Genomic DNA, 22,947 nt, shown 5'->3' with positions numbered 1-22,947 from the left:
AAGGCCATCTTCAGACATCTGAGTATTGTCACCAGAAAAGTTTGTAAACAACACTGGAAGAGAAGTTACATGTCTAGACTGAAGCAGAAAAATACAGTAAGTAACATCATTGACAGTGTCATGGTAATGCAGTGAAAAAGTAAATAAATAAACACGGAGCAGACAGGAAAAATTTTTTTACATAAAATAGGAACAGCATGCCTAAATAACAGTTTCTATTAATAGTCAAACCCAATAAAGTAAAATAAAATTTGTACCTGACAAGTCTATTTCAGCAGGTATAAAACATGGAGAGTCATACACAAACTAATTAAGAGAAGAAACACTTATCAATGTAACTACGGAATATATAAGGAGTTTAAGCAACATCAATAAGATAAACTGAAATGAATAAACGCAGGAAAATGGAGGAGTGTGAGGAAACATGCAGTAAATGCAATCTTTGAGAGTGTGGTGGACTGCATCTTAAAAGGTAAGAAGCCTAAACTTCATATAATCATCTCTATTGTTCACTATTTCCCACTCTGTCTGTTCCTACATATTCCCATTTCCCTGTATTCTTTAAGTTCTTTTATTTTATTGAAGTTGTCTACGTAATCCATATAGACTGTAGTTTCAGGCTTTCTTTTAACTGGTTCTTGTATTACTTTCCATGTTTAATTCCTCCTGTAGCTGTCTCATCAAATATATTTTTTTAATTGGTTCGTTCATTTAACGTAAACTGTTACACAGTCACAGTTTTGAGTATAATGTTAATGTTTTTCCTGTTTGCTTCTTTTGTATTTTTGTATTGTTCAGCGTTTTTACATTTTAAAATGCAGTTACATGACACTCTTAAAGACTGCATTTACTGTATGTTCCCTCACACTTCTCCATTTTCCTGCATTTATTCATTTCAGTTTATCTTATTGATATTGCTAAAGTTCCTTATATATTCTGTAGTTACATTGATAATTGTTTCTTCTGTTAATTGGTTTGTGTATCACTCTCCATATTTTACACCTCCTGAAGTAACCTTGTCAAGTACTAATTTTATTTTAATTTATTAGTTTAGTTTATTTATAGAAACTATTATATAGGCAAGCTGTTCCTATTTTGTGTTAAAGTTTTTTCCTATCTACCCCGTTTTTAACAGGATTCGAGGATTTGAGAGTATTTTTGTAGGTGAAATATTACACGTTTTACGAAATTCTTCAACATTCTTTTTGTGACGTTATCGAATGATCGGAACGTTCTCAGAAAATAAATGAAAATAAGCGAAGGTGGTTCTCTTTACTTCATACGTGGCATCATGGAGTTAGCAATAGGTACAAGAGAGGGACTCCACCCCTTGTTCCTGGACTGTGCTGCAGAATTTTTAATCATGGTACAGATCTCATATATTAGTAGAATTGAATATCTGTGATTGTACAAAAATTCAGATACAGTATTGCGAAGTGTGGGAGACAATACTTTCGCTCTAGCAGTCGCTATGAATCTTCAGTTCACTAGGTTTCCACGCCGTCCTCAGCAAATTATATTGAGCCATTTGTACAACAGCCCTGCGGTCATGTCGAATGCGAAATTCCGCAGAACGTTGCCGAGGCAGAGTACGTATTCTTATCAGTGATGATTATTTGCATGTCGCCGATTTAATAGTACTTTAAACAATTAAATTAGCCGTTTCAGGAGACAGTTCTCTCATCATCACTAACTTTGTGTCACTCATTAAATAAAGCAAAATGACGCGTTGGAGAACGGGCAGTTCGTTTTACCTAAAACTGTCCACTTCAAACATCGCAAATGTGCAGCAACCCGTTACAGTGCTGTCGATGTGGGTACCGAAACAGTCCACTCAATGCTTCTCCTGGTGTCCGAAGGCAGCTGGGGGCGGCTATGCTCTGGCTAACACTGAGCATCCACAGTTGTATTTATGTTTCCTCTACACTATTAAAGCGGATGAGTGCAAACAATTACTACCGATAAAGCACAGCAAACGCTACCTCACACATGAAAAGTGGGTAATATTATGATGCGCTCATTTTCTTTTGTGTTGTTTCCTTGTACAGCTTTCATCGAATTGGAAAACCAAAAGCCTGGTGTAACATCCTAGCACATCAATGGTATACAAACTTGGCTATACTTCAATATAGGCTAGTAATTGAAAAGGAAATAATCGTGAAATGACAGATTCAGCACATAGAAAAGTTAAAATATCTTACGGTGAAATTAAAAGAAAAGACGTAAACATTAAGGGGGCAAAAGAAATTCAACAGTTAAGCGCAGAGGACAGACAGAAAAAGAATGGAAACAGTATGCTGTGGGCCTATATGAGGAGTAGGTATTGTCTATTGATGGGACAGATTAAGAAATAGAATTCCATTTGCATTTGGGGGACATGAGAGAGTGGGGTGGGCGGGGCAGTATTAGAGTTCTTGTGTGACACTGTTTTGGATGACTTGTGATGAAGTAAGAGAGAAGTTAAAGACAGCATTACTTCGAAATTTCTAAACGCACTTCAGGACGTGGAAACCTAACGAGTACTGATGCTGGTGCATAGACTCTGTGACTCCTGAGACGTACAGTTACTCCACAAAGTATTCGTCTAATATATGATTGTATGTTTAAGGGCGTGTAACGGGTGTTAAACTGGAGGACTGAAATAAAGCAGCGACAAGGACGTCTTTATTGATCAATGATAATGAGAAGACGATGTTGTTGTTGTTGCTGTGGTCTTCAGTCCAGAGACTGGTTTGATGCAGCTCTCCATGCTACTGTATCATGTGCAAGCTTCTTCATCTCCCAGTACCTACTGCAACCAACATTCTTCTGAATCTGCTTAGTGTATTCGTCTCTTGTTCTCCCTCTACGATCTTTACTCTCCACGCTGCCCTCCAATACCTAATCGGTGATCCCTTGCTGCCTCAGAATATGTCCTACAAACCGATCCCTTCTTCTAGTCACGTTGTGCCAATTTTATTCAATACCTCCTCATTAGTTATATGATCTACCCATTTAATCTTTAGCATTCTTATGTAGCACCACATATCGAAAGCTTCTATTCTCTTCTTGTCCAAACTATTTATCGTCCAGGTTTCACTTCCATACATGGCTACACTCCATACAAATACTTTCAGAAACGACTTCCTGACACTTAAATCTATACTCGATGTTAACAAATTTCTCTTCTTCAGAAACGCTTTCCTTGCCATTGCCAGTCTACATTTTATATCCTCTCTACTTCGACCATCATCAGTTATTTTGCTCCCCAAATAGCGAAACTCCTTTACTACTTCAAGCGTCTCATTTCCTAATCTAATTCCCTCAGCATCACTCGACTTAATTCGACTACATTCCATTATCTTCGTTTTGCTTTTGTGAATGTTCATCTTATATCCTCCTTTCAAGACTCCGTTCAACTGCTCTTCCAAATCCTTTGCTGTCTCTGACAGAATTACAATGTCATCGGCGAACATCGAAGTTTTTATTTCTTCTCCATGGATTTTAATACCTACTCCGAAGTTGTCTTTTGTTTTCTTTACTGCATGCTCAATATACAGATTGAATAACATAGGGTACAGGCTACAAACCTGTCTCACTCCCTTCCCAACCACTGCTTCCCTTTCATGCTCCTCGACTCTTATAACTGCCATCTGGTTTCGCTCCCTGTATTTTACCCCTGCCACCTTTAGAATTTGAAGGAGAGTATTCCAGTTAACATTGTCAAAAGCTTTCTCTAAGTCTACAAATGCTAGAAACGTAGGTTTGCCTTTCCCTAATTTTTCTTCTAAGATAAGTCGTAAGATCAGTATTGCCTCACGTGTTCCAACATTTCTACAGGATCCAAACTGATCTTACCCGAGGTCAACTTCTACCAGTTTTTCCATTCGTCTGTAAAGAATTCGCGTTAGTATTTTGTAGCTGTAACTTATTAAATTGATAATTCCGTAATTTTCACATCTGTCAACACCTGCTTTCTATGGGATTGGAAATATATTCTTCTTGAAGTCTGAGGGTATTTCGCCTGTCTCATACATCTTGCTCACCAGATGGTAGAGTTTTGCCAGGACTGACTCTCCCACCGCCGTCAGTAGTTCTAATGGAATGTTGTCTACTCCCGGGTCCTTGTTTCGACTCAGGTCTTTCAGTGCTCTGTCAAACTCTTCACGCAGTATTGTATCTCCCACTTCGTCTTCATCTACATTCTCTTCCATTTCCAGAATATTGTCCTCAAGTACGTCGAACTTGTATAGACCCTCTATATACTCCTTCCACCTTTCTGCTTTCCCTTCTTTGCTTAGAACTGGGTTTCCATCTGAGCTCTTGATATTCATACAAGTGGTTCTCTTTTCTCCAAAGGTCTCTTTAATTTTCCTGTGGGCAGTATCTATCTTACACCTAGTGAGATAAGCCTCTACATCCTTACATTTGTCCTCTAGCCATTCATGCATAGCCAATTTGCACTTCCTGTCTATCTAATTTTTGAGACGTTTGAATTCAGTATTTTAAACATAGCTGCGCTACAGCAACGGTTCCACGTAATAAGATTAAAAACAGCCGACCAGTTGCAAAGGATAAAGTAATCTTTACCTAGGTTTCGATAGATTTAAATCTATCTTCTTCAGAAGGCGGCAGTATTACATTAACATGGAGTGATATGTCATTGTCGTTTTTACAATCATCTGCATAGCTCCATTAGTCCAAATAAAATATAGCCCTGAGAATAGGGTTTGTCAGACAAATAAAAATAAGTACATGGGAGTTGGAGAGCGCATGTACTTATTTTTATTTGTCTGACAAACCCTGTTCTCAGGGCTATATTTTATTTGGACTAATGGAGCTATGCAGATGATTGTAAAAACGACAATGACATATCACTCCATGTTAATGTAATACTGCCGCCTTCTGAAGAAGATAGATTTAAATCTATCGAAACCTAGGTAAAGATTACTTTATCCTTTGCAACTGGTCGGCTGTTTTTAATCTTATTACGTTTGAAATCCTGCTACATTTACTGCATTTTTATATTTTCTTCTTTCATCAATTAAATTCAATATTTCCTCTGTTACCCAAGGATTTCTACTAGCCCTCGTCTTTTTACCTACTTGATCCTCTGCTGCCTTCACTATTTCATCCCTCAAAGCTACCCATTCTTCTTCTATTGTATTTCTTTCCCCCGTTCCTGTCAATTGTTCCCTTATGCTCTCCCTGAAACTCTGTACAACCTCTGGTTTAGTCAGTTTATCCAGGTCCCATCTCCTTAAATTCCCACTTTTTTCCAGTTTCTTCAGTTTTAATCTACAGTTCATAACCAATAAATTGTGGAGTCCACATCTGCCCCTCGAAATGTCTTACAATTTAAAACCTGGTTCCTACATCTCTGTCTTACCGTTATATAATCTATCTGATACCTTCTAGTACCTGCAGGATTCTTCCACGTATACAACATTCTTTTATGATTCTTGAACCAAGTGTTAGCTATGATTAAGTTATGCTCTGTGCAAAATTCTACCAGACGGCTCCCTCTTTCATTTCTTACCCCAATCCATATTCACCTACTATGTTTCCTTCTCTTCCTTTTCCTACTCTCGATTTCCAGTCACCCATGACTATTAAATTTTCGTATCCGTTCTCTATGTGAATAATTCCTTTTATCTCATCATACATTTCATCAATTTCTTCATCATCTGCAGAGCTAGTTGGCATATAAACTTGTACTACTGTAGTAGGCGTGGGCTTCGTGTCTATCTTGGCCACAACAATGCGTTCACTATGATGTTTGTAGTAGCTTACCCGCACTTCTATCTTTTTATTCATTATTAAACCTACTCCTGCATTACCCCTATTTGATTTTGTATTTATAACCCTGTATTCACCTGACCAGAAGTCTTGTTCCTCCTGCCACCGAACTTCACTAATTCCCACTGTATCTAACTTTAACCTATCCATTTCCCTTTTTAAATTTTCTAACCTACCTGCCCGACTAAGGGATCTGACATCCCACGCTCCGATCCGTGGAACGCCAGTTTTCTTTCTCCTGATAACGACGTCCTCCCGAGTAGTCCCCGCCCGGAGATCCGAATGGGGGACTATTTTATCTCCGGAATTTTTCACGCAAGAGGATGCGATCATCATTTAACCATACAGTAAAGCTGCATGCCCTCGGGAAAAATTACGGCTGTAGTTTCCCCTTGCTTTCAGCCGTTCGCAGTACCAGCACAGCAAGGCCGTTTTGGTTAGTGTTACAAGGCCAGATCAGTCAATCATCCAGACTTTTGCCCCTGCAACTACTGAAAAGGCTGCTGCCCCTCTTTAAGAACCACACGTTTGTCTGGACTCTCAACAGATACCCCTCCATTGTGGTTGCACCCACGGTACGGCCATCTGTATCGCTGAGGCACGCAAGCCGCCCCACCAACGGCAAGGTCCATGGTTCATGGGGATAGCGAATTTCATTAGCAACTTCTTTAAACCATTCGATGATATCGCACTTCTCCTGAGACTTTCCAGTGGTCGATACTCTCTCAGTGCAACGCAATAACTGCTGCCGTTCACATAAAACAGTTTTGCTAATGTTCATACAGTCTCCCGTTAATGTTTTTTTGTTTGTACAGGGCCTCCTTTTCTCTTTATAATCGCTTGCATTGCTCTTGGCATGGATTTCACCAGAGATTCTGTTGTTTGTACTGTAATTTTACGCCATTCCTCTCGTAGACCGGTCGGTAGATCATTTCTACTGGATTTCTGACGATTTCTGATGTTTTTGTCGAGTAAATACCACAAATTCTCGATAGGATTTACGTCTGGGGATTGCGGTGGTGTCTGCATCCAGTGGGGCGTGTTATACAACAGTCACAGCTTTGTATCTGGAGCCGTATGTTTTGGATCATTGTGTGAAAATATAATCCCCATTAAAGCCCATAAGATTCACACTACTGGATATATATGTTGTTAGGACATTTACGTAGATCTTGTGGTCCATAATGCCATCAATAAAACAAAAATCCCCCACACCATTTGGACTCATGCACCCCCCCCCCCCCCACACACACACACACACACTAGTACTGAACCCATGTTTAACTGAGGCTCTTATATTTCTCACTTCGAGTTCACAATTCTTTTTTCTCCACACTGTTAGGCGCCCTTTAGACTTAAACAGCTCAAATCTACTCTCGTCAGTAAATACAACCTTCTTCTAGAAATCAAACCCATCTGATTGACGTTCCCTTGCAAACGTATGTCGCTTTATTCTGTTGATTTTAGTGACGTACTGATTTCTACGGGCTGTTCGGCCTCCATACCCAGCTTCATGAAGCATATTTCTTACAGTTTGTGCTGTGACAGACCTTCCTGTAAGCATATGAAAAGCGGTAGCAACGTGTGGAGCTCTCAGTTTAGGATTTTTGATGACTTATCGAAATAGCTGTAGTTTCTCCATCTTGGACACAAATACAGGACGACTGCTTCGTGATTTGTTTTCGTACTTCTTGCTCTGATTAAACCTGTATATAATACTCTTCGCTGTACTGTTACGTCTACCGACGGTTTCTTCGACTTCTGGAAAACATTTTCCTTGTCGAAACAACCAGATGCAGATTTATCTCACTTCCTTTATAGTTTCACAACGTTTTCCACCTGTTGTTGTTGTTGTGGTCTTCAGTCCAGAGACTGGTTTGATGTAGCTCTCCGTGCTACTCTATATCCCGTGCAAGCTTCTTCATCTCCCAGTACCTACTGCAACCTACATCCTTCTGAATCTGTTTAGTGTATTGTTCTCTTGGACTCCCTCTACGATTTTTACCCTCCACGCTGCCCACCAATACTAAATTAGTGAACGCTTGATGCCTCAGAATATGCCCTACCAACCGATCCCTTCTTCTGGTCACCTATATTACGTAAATATCACTTAACGTCTTTCAGACCGGAGATACAACCATTCACTGTGCTGAATGGAACATAACTGCATAACGAACGCCAGAGGATCGTGTGTCAGTGCGGCCCAATACTACAGATACTGCTTACTAGACGAATATTTGTTTGGAGTCCATTGCGGCGTGATTTTACGTAGTATGTATTTGGTCACAAATTAAGTAAGGTATGAACCATAACGAGCGTTTTATTTCCAAGTGTAGAAATCAATCAATACAAGAAAATAGTTTCTATTCATTTCGCAGCTATATTTGTGTGACTGTGCGTATTATATTCTATGCACCACGGTCGGACGAATACTTTGTGGAGTGACTGTATCATCAGTCTTTTGGAAACGTCAGTATGGATGAGGTTGCTGAATGATACACAGAATGTTGGGAAACAAAACTGCCGACCGTTGTGGAAGAGCGGTTCTAGGCGCTTCAGTCTGGAGCCGCACGACCGCTATGGTCGCAGGTTCGAATCCTGCCCCGGGATGGAGGTGTGTGATGTCCTTAGGTTAGTTAGGTTTAAGTAGTTTAGAACTGCTTCAAGGGGACTTCTAGGGGACTGATGACCTCAGGTGTTTGTCCCATAGTGCTCAGAGCCATTTGAATCATTGGAAAACAGAACTAATGATCTGTTACATGATGATTAGTTTGCCCTTAGGAAAGGGAAAGGTACTTCTGGGTTTGCGATTCGTAACGGCAGCTAAACTTTAAAAAAATCAAGGCATGTTCACAGGATTCAACAATCTAGAAGAATGTAAAACAATGCAAGTCATATGAAATGGCCAGAAAGACACAAATAGGCCGTAAGTAAGGACGGGTAATAAACAATGTGTACAAGGATCAATGTCAAACAATAAGGATGGAAGGCAACGAGAATAGCGCCCAAGTAAAAAGAGGTGTAAGACAGGTAAAATGATGCTCAGTATAAATTATATCACTGGACTGGGGTTCGAGTAAAGATCATACACTATTTGTACGTCATTAACTATAAAAGATTATAAACTGCAAACATTCAGTTTTACAATAAGCAAAATTTCGGAGTACACCCAACGTCTATTGCCGCTTAATAAATTTAAAATAGACTGGATCCAAAAGAAACTCTTTAACAATTTAAGCATAAGTCCACAGGGCAGTTAAATAAAACTTTAACAAAATATAACGGAATTAAATATAGTTCTGAGTTTACACATTTAGGGGAAAAAGGTACAAAAACATCAGTGCCAAGATGTCGCGTAATTATTCTGATAAACGGGATCAGCTTGCCTTCTAGAATATTATACCACAATTCAGATCTACAAAGGGGATCCCAGCTAATATGAAACAAGGCAGTTGACGGGTAATAAGGGCAATTACTTAAAATGGATCTCATTAAAACGTTCAAATGTGTGTGAATTCTAAGGGACCAAACTGCTGAGGTCATCGGTCCATGGACTTACACACTTCTTAAACTAGCTTAAACTAACTTACGCTAACAACAGCACACACGCCCATGCCCGAGGGAGGACTCGAACCTCCGGCGGGAGGGGCCGCCCAATCAGTGACATTGCGTCCAGACCGCGCGGTCACACCGCTCGGCCATCCCACTAACTTATTGCCTCTGCACCTACAGGCCCCTTTAATTAAGAAAGCTACGTCAGTGCTAGATAATAAAACCTCAAGAAAAATTGTAACAAATTAAGAAGCGGCCAAACACGGCGCTTCAAAAATTCGAACTTGGCCAGCGCAAGATAATAAAATTTAAGGAACTTCCTGGCAGGTTAAAACTGTGTGCTGGACCGAGACTCGAACTCGGGACCTTTGCCTTTCGCGGGCAAGCGCTCTACCAACTGAGTTACCCAAGCGCGACTCACGTCCCGTCCTCACAGCTTTAATTCCGCCACCTCTCCTACTTCTGACTTTCACAGAAGCTCTCCTGCGAACCTTGCAGAACTAGCACTGCCAGGAAGTTTCATATCGGCGCACACTCCGCCGTAGAGTGAAAATTTCATTCTAGAAACATCCCCCAGGCTGTGGCTAAGCCATGTCTCCGCAATATCCTTTCCTTCAGGAGTGCTAGTTCTGCAAGGTTAGCAGGAGAGCTTCTGTAAAGTTTGGAAGTTAGCAGACGAGGTACTGGCAAAGCTGTGAGGACGGGGCGTGAGTCGTGCTTGGGTAGCTCAGCTGGTAGAGCACTTGCCCGCGAAAGGCAAAGGTCCCGAGTTCGAGTATCGGTCCGGCGCACAGTTTTAATCTGCCAAGAAGTTTGTTTATGTTAATTCACTACTCTGACTCAGTGACAAATTTTGACTCATTCTATACATATAAGTGCGGGTTTGAAAGGGTTTGATGCTATTTTCGATTGGCTGCCATATTTCTCTGCCAATCAGAAATTAGCATATTCGCGCGTATTTTGGGAACTAGAAACTTCTTCTATGGAGAGGGACGAGTAGAGTAAGGACTTGGATCTCATAGTGGTTAGACCCAATGATACGTGCTCTGATGAAAATTATTAGTATTGTGATATTGTGGTACCAAAATATTTGAGAAGTGCCGTAAAGTGTAGAAGACATCTCTATTTAAAGCACGGTGTGAAACGCAGGGCTTGTTCTGACGATTTACATAACTAAAATCCGTGTGACGTGTTGCTTACCAGCGACCACGAACATTTTGCTACGCGAGACTGATTATAGCAATAGCTGACCGAGCAATTCTAAAAGAAAAATCCGTTTGTAAACTCGATGTGAAGGATAATTCATAATTATCATAAACTGGCTACGGTCGTGAATGATGTGTCCATATCGACTTTTCAGATTCTGTACAGCTTAATAACCTAAATTGGAATGATCACGTAGATAATACTGTGGGTAGAGCAAACCAAAGATTGGGATTCATTGGCAGAACACTTAGAAGATGCAACAGGTCTACCAAAGAGACTGCTTACACTACGCTTGTCCGCCCTTTTCTGGACTATTGTTGTGCGGTGTGGGATCCGCATCAGGTGGGACTGACGGATGTTTTTCAAAGAAGGGCAGCTCGAAATAGGGGAGATAGTGTCAAAGGCATGATACGTGAATTGGAGTGGCAATCATTAGAACATAGGCGTTTTTCGTTGTGATGGGATCTTCTCGTGAAATTTCAATCACCAGTTTTCTCCTCCGATTGCGAAAACATTCTGCACCCACCTACATAGGGTGAAATGATGATCACGATAAAATAAGAAATCAGGGCTCGCACAGAAAAATCTAACTGCTCGTTTTTCCCGCGTGCCGTTCGAGAGTGGAACGGTAGAGAGACAGCATGAAGGTGGTTCATTGAACGCTCTGCCAGGCACTTTATTGTGAGTAGCAGAGTAATCACGTAGATGAAGATGAAGGCTTGGTAGTGACTTGTTTGTGCAAGCTTACCGTAATAGAGAGAAATTTTATGCACGGAAGTTCTTTCATTTAACTATTCCTTCCACCGACAAAACAAATTGTAGTGTGACTTGTGGTTAGAGGTATACAGCTGTAGTTTCTACAGCTTTTTCCGGCTGACAACTGCATTTTCAAGAAGCCGTGTGTGTAAGAAGAGACTCGCCACAAAGCAAGTGTAACTCCGCAAGTGTAACGAAGCCGCGGAAGTCTGCTACCTTGTAAGCAAAATAACGCCTAAAGGAGAGAGCGAGGAGGATATAAGAAGCAGACATTCAGGTCATTACTGGCCAAAAGAAGTCTACTGGTATCCGTATACAGGCTTAATTTAAGGAACAAATTTTAGAAAATGTACATCTTGGCAGCGTCCCAAACTGTTGGAGCAAAGCAAAATAATCTTACTAAATAAGAAGGGAAGTATTCACGATCTGAAGAAACCGCCCCAAGTGTTCACAAAAGTTCTGATAAATCGCATTGAAATGGTAGTGGGGACCGCACAGCTCATAGAACAAGCTAGATTCCGTAGTGGTTTCAGTACAATTGACCATACAAACGCACTGCGTGAGGTAATTAGTCGAGCCAATGAGTATGAAGTGCCACTATGCATATCCTTCATTGACTTCGAAAAAGCCTTTATTTCTGTCAGCCACAATGCAGTCATTCAAGCACTGGCCGAGCAAGGATTGGAAACAAAATATATAAACATATTGTGCAACATCTATGACAAGTCTGTAGCATCTATCAACATAGGAAAAAACAAGTGAAAATATCCCATTGGAAAAGGAGTAAAGCAGGGCGATCCTATATCCCCGAAGTTATTTATAGCAGTTCTCGAGATGGCTATGTCCAAAAATATTTGGAATAACAGAGGTATAAGGATAAATGGTAAAAGGCGCATCAACCTGAGATTTGCCGATGATATAGTGGTCCTAGCTAACAGTAAGATGGAAATGCAGTCTTCAACATAGAAACTTAACAGATCGCTGTCAGGAAGTTGGACTTAAGTAAATCACTCTAAAACTAAGGCTATGCATAATAAGTGGGTAGCTGCAGGACAGGTAACACTGAATGGCAACACCCTACTCAATGGTACAGAATACGTTTATCTGGGGCAATTAATTGACACAAAAGGGTACTTGAAACCTGAAATTTTTCGTCGAATTAAACTGGGTTGGAGTGCTTGCGAGAGGAATGCAACAGTTTTCAAATCTAACATGCCAGTCTACTTAAAGGAGAAGGTTTTTGATCAGTGTGTCCTACCGGTTTTAACGTACGGTGGTGACACTTGGACTTTGAATGAATTTTTCAAAACGAAACTTAGAACTGCTCAGAGAGATATGGAAAGGTCAATGTTAGGTCTCACTAAGGAAGATAGACAGGAAAGTGAAGACATACGAGCAATAACAGGAGTGAAAGACATTATAGAACGGCTTAAGACTCTAAAATGGCAGTGGGCAGGACATTTTGCACGAACGAAGGATGGACAAAATCAGTTTTAGAGTGGAGTCCCAGCGAAAATCGAAGACTAATGGGGTGCCGCATGGTTCGGTCTTGGGTCCTGTGCTGTTCTTAATATATATTAATCACTTGCCATTCTATATTCACGAATATGCAAAGCTGGTACTTTTTGCCGATGATACAAGTATAGCTATCACACCCAACAGACAAGAGTAAACTGATGAAATTGTAAACGATGTTTTTCAGAAAATCATTAAGTGGTTCTCTGCAAACGGGCTCTCATTAAACTTTGACAAAACACAGTATATACAGTTCCATACAGTAAATGGAGCGACACCATTAATATAGACTTCCATCAGAAATCGGTAGCTAAGGTAGAATATTCAAAATTTCTAGGTGTATGCATTGATGAGGGGTGAACTGGAAAAAAACATACTGAAGATCTACTGAAACGTTTGAGTTCAGCTACTTATGCTAGTAGGGTCATTGAAAATTTTGGCGAAATACATCTCAGTAAATTAGCTTACGACGCCTATTTTCATTCTCTGCTTTCGTATGGCATCATATTCTGAGGTAGCTCATCATTGAGTAAAAGATTGTTCATTGCACAAAAGTGTGTAATCAGAGTAATTGCTGGAACTAATCCAAGATCATCCTACAGACACTTATTGAAAGAGCTAGGGATCTTCGCTGTAGTCTCACAAGATATATATATTCACTTATGAAATTTGTTATTAACAATCCGAACGGATTCAAAAGTAATAGCTGTGTACATGTCTACAACACTAGAAGAAAAGATAATCTTCACTACTCAAGGTTAAATCTAACTTTGGCTCAGAAGGGGGTAAACTATTCTGCCACAGAAGTCTTTGGTCACTTACCTAATAGCATCAAAAGTCTGACAGATAGCCATATAGCAGTTAAAAGGAAATTAAAAGAATTTCTGAACTCCTTCTACTCATTAGATGAATTTTTGGATATAGTAAGTGGGTAATTTCCCCACTCCCCCCCCCCCACCACCCCCACCAAAAAAAATGAAAAATATGAAGTGTCATGCAATATTTTGTGTAATGAAATATCTTGTATAGACACATTTTATTAACCTGAAACGTTCCACATCATTACGAAGTGTCGTATTCATGATCTATGGAACAATCACTAATCTAATCTAATCTAGACCACCTGATCGCTGGGATAGGGAACTCAGGAAAGTTGCGGGCTTCAACTGGCAGAAGACAGCAGCGGACAGAGATGCATGGAAACCCCTCTAAAATTTGTATTAAATAACATAAAGAGGCTACATCTTGTATAGATTGAATTAGCTGAACAATAAATAAATACATCTTGAGCTTGCGTGGAAGTGTTTAATGAAGCTTCCTAGTAGATTAAAACTGTGTGCCGGACCGAAACTCGAACTCGGGATCTTTTCTTTCCGCGGGGAAGTGCTTTTGCGACTGAGTGCCTCAAGTACGATTCACGCCCCGTCCTCAAAGCTTTGAGGCAAAATGCAGGAAGATCTGCAGCGGATAGGCACTTGGTGCAGGGAGTCGCAACTGACCCTTAACATAGACAAATGTATTGTATTGCGAATACATAGAAAGAAGGATCATTTATTGTATGATTATATGATAGCGGAACAAACACTGGTAGCAGTTACTTCTATAAAATATCTGGGAGTATGCGTACGGAACGATTTGAAGTGGAATGATCATATAAAACTAATTGTTGGTAAGGCGGATGCCAGGTTGAGATTAATTGGGAGAGTCCTTTGAAAATGTAGTCCTTCAACAAAGGAGGTGGCTTACAAAACACTCGTTCGACCCATACTTGAGTATTGCTCATCAGTGTGGGATCCGTACCAGGTCGGGTTGACAGAGGAGATAGAGAATATCCAAAGAAGAGCGGCGCGTTTCGTCAAAGGGTTACTTGGTAAGCGTGATAGCGTTACGGAGATGTTTAGCAGACTCTGCAAGAGAGGCGCTCTGCATCGCGGTGTAGCTTGCTGTCCAGGTTTCGAGAGGATGCGTTTCTGGATGAGGTGTCGAATATATTGCTTCTCCCTACTTATACCTCCCAAGGAGATCACGAATGTAAAATTAGACAGATTAGAGCGCGCACGGAGGCTTTGCGGCAGTCGTTCTTCCCGCGAACCATACGCGACTGGAACAGGAACGGGAGTTAATGACAGTGGCGTGTAAAGTGCCCTCTGCTACACACCGTTGGGTGGCTTGCGGAGAATAAATGTAGATGTACTTTCGCTAGTACCTTCTACCTTCCAAACCATTCTGAAAACTATATAATCGTCTGCGGGAAAATCGAAGCAGTTGTTTGTGACGTGCTGTTACAAGAGTGTGTTGAAAATTAAAAGGGGCTGTTTAGAAAGGAGGAGATCCGCTGTAGAACTGGCGAGGAAGGGAATGTGTGGAAAACACTAGGATAACAGGGCAGGTGTTAAGACATCAGAGAGTAACTCCCACTATAGTACTTTAAAGACCATGCGTACTAATTACCACGTTCCGTACAGTGAAAAAAAAGTACAGAAATAAACTTAATAAGTCAGGCTGTTACAACTGACAGTGATAGGTTACAGTGTTCCTTGCGAAATCGCTACTGTACAGACGAAGGGAGACGGCTGACAATTCGCGGTTGTCGTATTCGGACCTCGCAGCTGCTGACGCGGCCTGGTATTAGCCGTCACGCGGGCAATAACTGTCTTTCAATGGGCCAATCATAAACAAATCTGACGGGCCCGACGCGCGGCCTTTAATGAAATCCACCCCCACACCTGTTACGCCCTTCCCCTCCGCTGCCCGCTTATCCGATCGTAGCCCCGCGAATAACAGGTGGCGCTTCTCGGACGATGTTATTAAAAACGGCGGCCTTCCTGCAACCATTTTTCGCGTTCCAACCACCTTAACGGGGAGGCGAGAGGTTGGGGAGAGGAGAGAACGCACTGACATTCCGCATCGATTGCTCGAATTTTCATCGATTTTATACAATCGCCAGCAACAAATCCCTCTTCCTCCTCCTCCACCTCCTCCTCCTCCTCCCCCCCCCCCCCCCCATTTACCAAATACAACTCCAGTGTATAAATCAGCTCCGTCTTAAGAAAAGCTAGTTTTTAATGCTTCTCAGTGTTTATGATGTCTTATCTCTTGCTCTATGTGCCGCAAATGACACAAAAAAACTTTGCAGATACATTCGGTGGTCCATACTGTCTATAAAATCTGTTGGGAGCAGAGCTAGTATTAAAGCAGGAAGGCGTATCGTATGAAAACCGGCCATGTCACTGAAGACATTTTTCAGTACGGATAGAAACCCTCTAGAGACAGAACAATGATGCTCCAAAATGGTTTTCTTTCATAATTACATCCGTAATGGTTTAATATTTAAGACCATTGTTCCGGACAACTAAGGACCGCGTTACAAATTCTATTTCATGTTCACTTTTTCCTTTCTCTTCTTTCGGGCTGCTCTTCTGCCTGTTGCCATATTTGCCAGATGTTCAGCTGTTAGTTTTCTGTTGGCCTTGGGTTTGGGAGCCTCCTGAAAAACCTCGAATTCAGTTATTATCTTTCTGTACTTGTCCTACTCATTGCGTTCATTTCTGTAAGTCCAAGTTCACCGAGGTCTGTCTTTATTCCCTGCAACCAAGAGTTGAGTGTTTTCCTCTGTTTAATTATATTGACGATTCTCTTCGTTAACCTGCCATCATCCAGTCTCACCAGATGACCAAAGAACATCAGCCTTCTCTTTCGCATTTCCGTTGTGACTGGTTTAATAAATTGGTAGATCTTGTCAGTGCTCATCTTTACCTATTTTTTACCAATTTTCTGTGTCCACCCAGAATCTTCCTCAGAACTTCTCTTTCCTTCTTCTCGAGCTCATCTATTAGTCCTTTGTTCTTGAGGGGGAGTGTTTCCTCTGCCTACTGCAGTTATGTTCTCGTCACTGTTGTTGTACTGTAATAGCTTTGCATTTAGAGATAGGTATTTTTTGTTGTACAGATTCTGTGTTAAAATGTGTGCCCTCCTAGGTTTAGCTACTCGAAGTTTGACAGCTTCTTTTTCTATGCCAGTATCCGTTATTGTTTCTCCCAAATACTTGAAGTGTTTGACCCTTTCGATACATCCAATAAATGTGTGCAATTCTCTGATTTCCCTGTACTTGTTAGACATGAATTTAGTTTTTTCTTGTGGTATCTTAAACCACATTTAGTTGCATCCTTTGCTAAGATTCCTATTTCTTTAATTACATCTGCTATATTTGTGGATAGGAGAGCACTATCATCTGCAAAATGCAGTGCATGTATCGTAAGGCCTTTAACTAATCCTCCAAAAGAAATTCCCTTTAATTTTTGTTGTGTCTATTCCTCCAATTCCTCCCTCATAATTTTTTCGAAAGTGATGTTGAATAGAACTGGGGAGAGTCCATCTCTTCTCTCCAATCCGTCTGAATTTTAAAAGGTACAGAAATCTTGCCTTGGTATCTGTCTGTGTTTGCTTTACTGTCTCTAGTTTTTCTGTTAATTCCAAATTCCTCCAGAGTTCTAATGACGCTTCCTCTGGCTGTGGAGCCATACGCTTTTCTAAAATTAATAAACGTCGTAACATGTGGTTGACCAGCACGTGCTGTAATTATATTTTTAACGTTAATAATTTGCTCCGAACAGCTCCAACCTTTTCTAAATCCTCCTTGGTGTTCTCCTATCTGTGTATCGAGAACTGGTTCAATTCTGTTTGGTGATATCTTGGAAAGGACCTTGTATGGAAAGGATGGAAGGGAAATCACTCTGTAATTGTTCACATCTGAAGTGTCAATCTTTTCCTGAAATGGATGTATAAATGCCGTCCTCCAATCTTCGGGATCTCTCGGTTCACCAAATTTCCTTAACAATTGTACCGAGGTGCAGTGCTACGTTTTCCTCACCTAGTTTCAAAAGCTCAGCTGTGATTCCATCTTCACCAGAAGATTTGTTGTTCTTGAGGGATTTTATGGCTTGCCAGATATCATTTAGAGTTGGTGGATGTGATTCTGCAGGGATTTCTTCTGGGGTTTTGAATTCTCTGGAGGCGCTTTAAGTTAAGAAAGTCTTCGAAATAATATGATAAAATGTTGCAGTTTTCTTGGTCTTTGTATCTAATTCCCTGATTTGTCACGAAAATTTAAACTTGGTGGTTCATAACCTTTCAGGTGTCTGCTGAAAGATTGGTAATAGTCTCTAGACTTGATTTGAGTGAAGTCCACCTGTATATATTGAAGGAATAGTCTATCATACAGTCTCTTTTCGTTTCTGATTGTGTACGATTGTTTCTACTTTCTCTGAACCTTTCCAGTTTTGTGTCGGATTCGATTTAAATTTTTGCCAGAGCTTTTGCCTGTTTTTCAAAGCTTCATTGAACTTTTCATTTTACCAGTTTTGGGTGAAAGAGATTCTTCTGCAGCTTTTATTATTCGATACTTCATTTCGTGTCATGTTTCATCTTGCAATTTTGATTTGAAATAACTTTGAGCATCTTCCTTAATATTCCAGGTTTCAAAATGTTCTTCCATCCGTTTATTATTATTTCTTCTTGGATTTGGGATGAATTTAATTTTAGACTTAAGAAGATAGTGATCTGTATCTATTTTGGCTCCTTTCTGTACCTTAATATTTTGAATTGTCTTAAATTCTCTTCTATAAATGGCTGTGTGGTCAATTTCCAACTCTCCAAGCAGTTGATGTGGAGCTTTCCAAGTCTTCATCTTCTTGGGATGTTTCTTGAAGTGTGTAGTCAAAATTTTGAGGATGAAGATTTGACAGAGTTCCACAAGTCTTATTCCATTGTTGTTTGTCGTCTTATGCGCTGGGTATTCTCCAGTGATGTTTTTGTATTTCTTCTCCTTGCCGAGCTGTGCATTAAAATCTCCGAGCAGAAAGATGACATTTTCCTTTGGAATCTTCTGAATCGTGTCTTCTAGTTCTTCCCAGAAAGACTGTACTTTGTTCGGATTTTTTTATTGTCAATATTTGTTGGAGCATGAGCATTCACCAGTGTATACATTTTGTTTTTACATTTGATCGTCAATGAAGACAGCCTGTTGGACGTAGAGATGAAGTTTGTTACGGACTACGTTATATTTCTTCTAACAATAAAGGGTGTACCTAATATAGGGCATTTTCCGAAGATATACTCTGCTAGTTTTCCTTTATAAATTGTAATTACTCGTTTCAGGAGAATTTACGTCAGTATAGTGAGTTCCTTGTAGTGCCAGAATTTTGAAATTATGGTAGTCAAGCGCTTGATTCAGTTGTTTTCCTGTTGTGATCAGTGAGTTAATGTTCGGTGTTCCCATATTATATTTCTTCCTGAATTTGAGTTTTTCAGGATCTTTCGATAAAACAAGAGCAGAAAGTGCAGGCTTCCCAGAATCCGAAATGAATGCTTGCGAACTGAGGTCGAGACATTTTGCTCCCTGGGGTAATTTGTTTTCTTTTCCACTCATAATCGATAAAATTTTTAAGGTTGGAGTGGTGCAACTTTCCGAAGATTGCTCGAGATATAACTGGAGTAGTCCAGAGGGTTTGTGTTTGGCCCGCGAGAGCTAGTTCATTTCGCTCAAGTTCGCTAACACGCCAGAGAGAACCCCCCCGCCCCCTATCCGACACGTCGGAATAGCATCTGTCCGCCTGTTACGAGAGGGTAACAGGTTCGTATATCTGATTCACAATTAATTCCTTTTTGTTAATTTAATTTTTGACTTGAACGTCTCTGTCACAACTCTCTATAATTTTACGCTTCTTTCATAAAATTGCACTATACACTATGTGATCAAAAGTATCCGGACACCCTCAAAAACATACGTTTTTCATATTAGGTGCATTGTGCTGCCACCTACAGCGACCTCAGTATTCATTAAACATCGTGAGAGAGCAGAATGGGACGCTCCGTGAAACTCACGGACTTCGAACGTGGTCAGGTGACTGGGTGTCATACGTCTGTAGGCGAGATTTCCACACTCCTAAACATCCCTAGGTCCACTGTTCCCGATGCGATAGGGAAGTGGAAACGTGAAGGGACACGTACAGCACAAAAGCGGACCGGCCGATGTCGTCTGTTGACTGACAGAGGCCGCCGACAGTTGAAGAGGGTAATAGACAGGCATCTATCCAGACCACCACACAGGAATTCCAAACTATATCAGGATCCACTGCAACGTGACAGGTGAGAGGTGAGAAAACTTGGATTTCATAGTCGGGCGGCTGCTCATAAGCCAATTATCACGCCGCTAAACGCCAAACGACGCCACGCTTGGTGTAAGGAGGCTAAACATTGGACGACTGAACAGTGGAAAAACGTTGTGTGGAGTGACGAATCACAGCACACAATGTGGCGATCCGATGGCAAGGTGTGAGTATGACGAATGCCCGGTGAACGTCATCTACGTGCATTTGTAGTGTCAACACTAAAATTCGGAGGAGGTGGTGTCATAGTGTGGTCGTGTAATTCATGGAAGGGGGCTTGCACCCCTTGTTGTTTTTCGTGGCACTATCACAGGACAGGGCTACGTTGATGTTTTAAGCACATTCTTGCTTCCTTCTGTTGAAGAACAATTCGGGGATGGCGATTGCATCTTTCACTACGATCGAGCACCTGTTCATAATGCACGGCCTGTGGCTGAGTGGTTACACGACAGTAACATCCCTGTAGTGGACAGGCCTGCACACAGTCCTGACCTGAATCCTATAGAACATATTTGGGATGTTTTGGAACGGCGACTTCGTGCCAGGAGTAACCGACCGACATCGACACATCTCCTCAGTGCAGCACTCCGTGAAGAATGGGATGCCATACGCCAAGAAATCTTCCAGCACCTGACTGAACGTATGCCTGCGAGAGTGGAAGCCGTCATCGAGGATAAGGGTGGGCCAAAACGATATTGAATTCCACCATTACCGATGGAGGGTGCCACGAGATTGTAAGTCATTTTCAGAGAGGTGTCCGGATACTTTTGATCACATAGTGTATTTAAATTCCAAAATCTTATGAAAAGGCAACTGAAAAAAACTATAAAGTGAGTTTATAATTACTTTTCTTAATCACAATACAAAACGACAGTTCAACATTAACTGGGTTACAAAATATTAAGAACATTAGAATACTGTAGAGAATACAAAATGAGTCTTGCACAGAATAAAAAGAAAATGATGTGCAAATGATCAAGCATATTAACAGAATCATTATTATGATGGAACTTTTCACACTTTCTGAGTGGTATTGCTGTTTTAAGTCTTCAATTTGCTCTCATTCAGATTAAAATGTCAGGCACTTCATGTGAACCATCGACACAATATACACGTTACAGTACATAACAACGACAAAATGCATGCACGGAGGAAATAGCATTCATTTCGCGTCAATTACGGGAAGCACGCTACAGGAGGTCTAGCTCGGCGCTGTCCTTGAAGTAACCGATACGTAACAACAGTTCGTTCAGTTGTGCCAACTGCTGCTCAGATTGCTGCTGCAACCGGCTGGAGTGGCCGAGCGGTTCTAGGCGCTACAGTCTGGAACCACGCGACCGCCACGGTCGCAGGTTTGAATCCTGCCTCGGGCATGGATGTGTGTGCTGTCCTTAGGTTATTTAGGTTTAAGTAGTTCTAAGTTCTAGGGGGCTGATGACCTCAGCAGTTAAGTCCCATAGTGCTCAGAGCCATTTGAACCATTGCTGCTGCAGATGCAGTACGATGCTTCAGAGCCATACGCCGAACACACAACCTCCTATCGGTAAAGCCACATGGTCATCCATGTTCGGACTCAAACAAACAAACATCGTCCGAACTGGTCTTGAAAGGCCATCGGTAACGACCGGCCGCCGTGTTATCCTCACCCCTCAGCCGTCACCGGACGCGTATACGGGTTGGCATGTGGTCAGCACACTGCTCACCTAGCCGCTGTCAGTTTTCGAGTCCGGGGCCGTTGCTTCTCATCAAGTAGCTCCTCAGTTTGCCTCACAAGAGCTGAGTGCACCCCGCTTGCCAACAGCATCCGGCAGACGCGGACGGTGACCCATCCAGTGCTAGCCAAGCCGGACAGCGCTTAACTTCGGCGATCTGACGGGAACCAGTGTTACCACAGCGGCAAGGCCCTTGGTTTCGCATGCATTCAGCTCCGAGATAATACACTCACAACTATGCAGAATACTGTTCTGGCCACGTTCTTCCAACGAAAGGAGTGCAATGCAGGCCAAATGAAACAGAGCAAACTGCAAACTTCTCTATCATCTGCATTAACCCTTTAATAGAAATGCATTTCTCACGGTTCTTCGATATTTTTGTCGAACCCGTGCATTGGTGTACATTAATGTTGGATCATACACTCCTGGAAATTGAAATAAGAACACCTTGAATTCATTGTCCCAGGAAGGAGAAACTTTATTGACACATTCCTGGGGTCAGATACATCACATGATCACACTGACAGAACCACAGGCACATAGACACAGGCAACAGAGCATGCACAATGTCGGCACTAGTACAGTGTATATCCACCTTACGCAGCAATGCAGGCTGCTATTCTCCCATGGAGACGATCGTAGAGATGCTGGATGTAGTCCTGTGGAACGGCTTGCCATGCCATTTCCACCTGGCGCCTCAGTTGGACCAGCGTTCGTGCTGGACGTGCAGACCGCGTGAGACGACGCTTCATCCAGTCCCAAACATGCTCAATGGGGGACAGATCCGGAGATCTTGCTGGCCAGGGTAGTTGACTTACACCTTCTAGAGCACGTTGGGTGGCACGGGATACATGCGGACGTGCATTGTCCTGTTGGAACAGCAAGTTCCCTTGCCGGTCTAGGAATGGTAGAACGATGGGTTCGATGGCGGTTTGGATGTACCGTGCACTATTCAGTGTCCCCTCGTCGATCACCAGTGGTGTACGGCCAGTGTAGGAGATCGCTCCCCACACCACGATGCCGGGTGTTGGCCCTGTGTGCCTCGGTCGTATGCAGTCCTGATTGTGGCGCCCACCTGCACGGTGCCAAACACGCATACGACCATCATTGGCACCAAGGCAGAAGCGACTCTCATCGCTGAAGACGACACGTCTCCATTCGTCCCTCCATTCACGCCTGTCCGACACCACTGGAGGCGGGCTGCACGATGTTGGGGCGTGAGCGGAAGACGGCCTAACGGTGTGCGGGACCGTAGCCCAGCT

Source organism: Schistocerca americana, chromosome 10 (assembly GCF_021461395.2).
Source record: "Schistocerca americana isolate TAMUIC-IGC-003095 chromosome 10, iqSchAmer2.1, whole genome shotgun sequence".
Lineage (NCBI taxonomy): Eukaryota > Metazoa > Arthropoda > Insecta > Orthoptera > Acrididae > Schistocerca > Schistocerca americana.
This window is presented reverse-complemented; position numbering follows the sequence as displayed.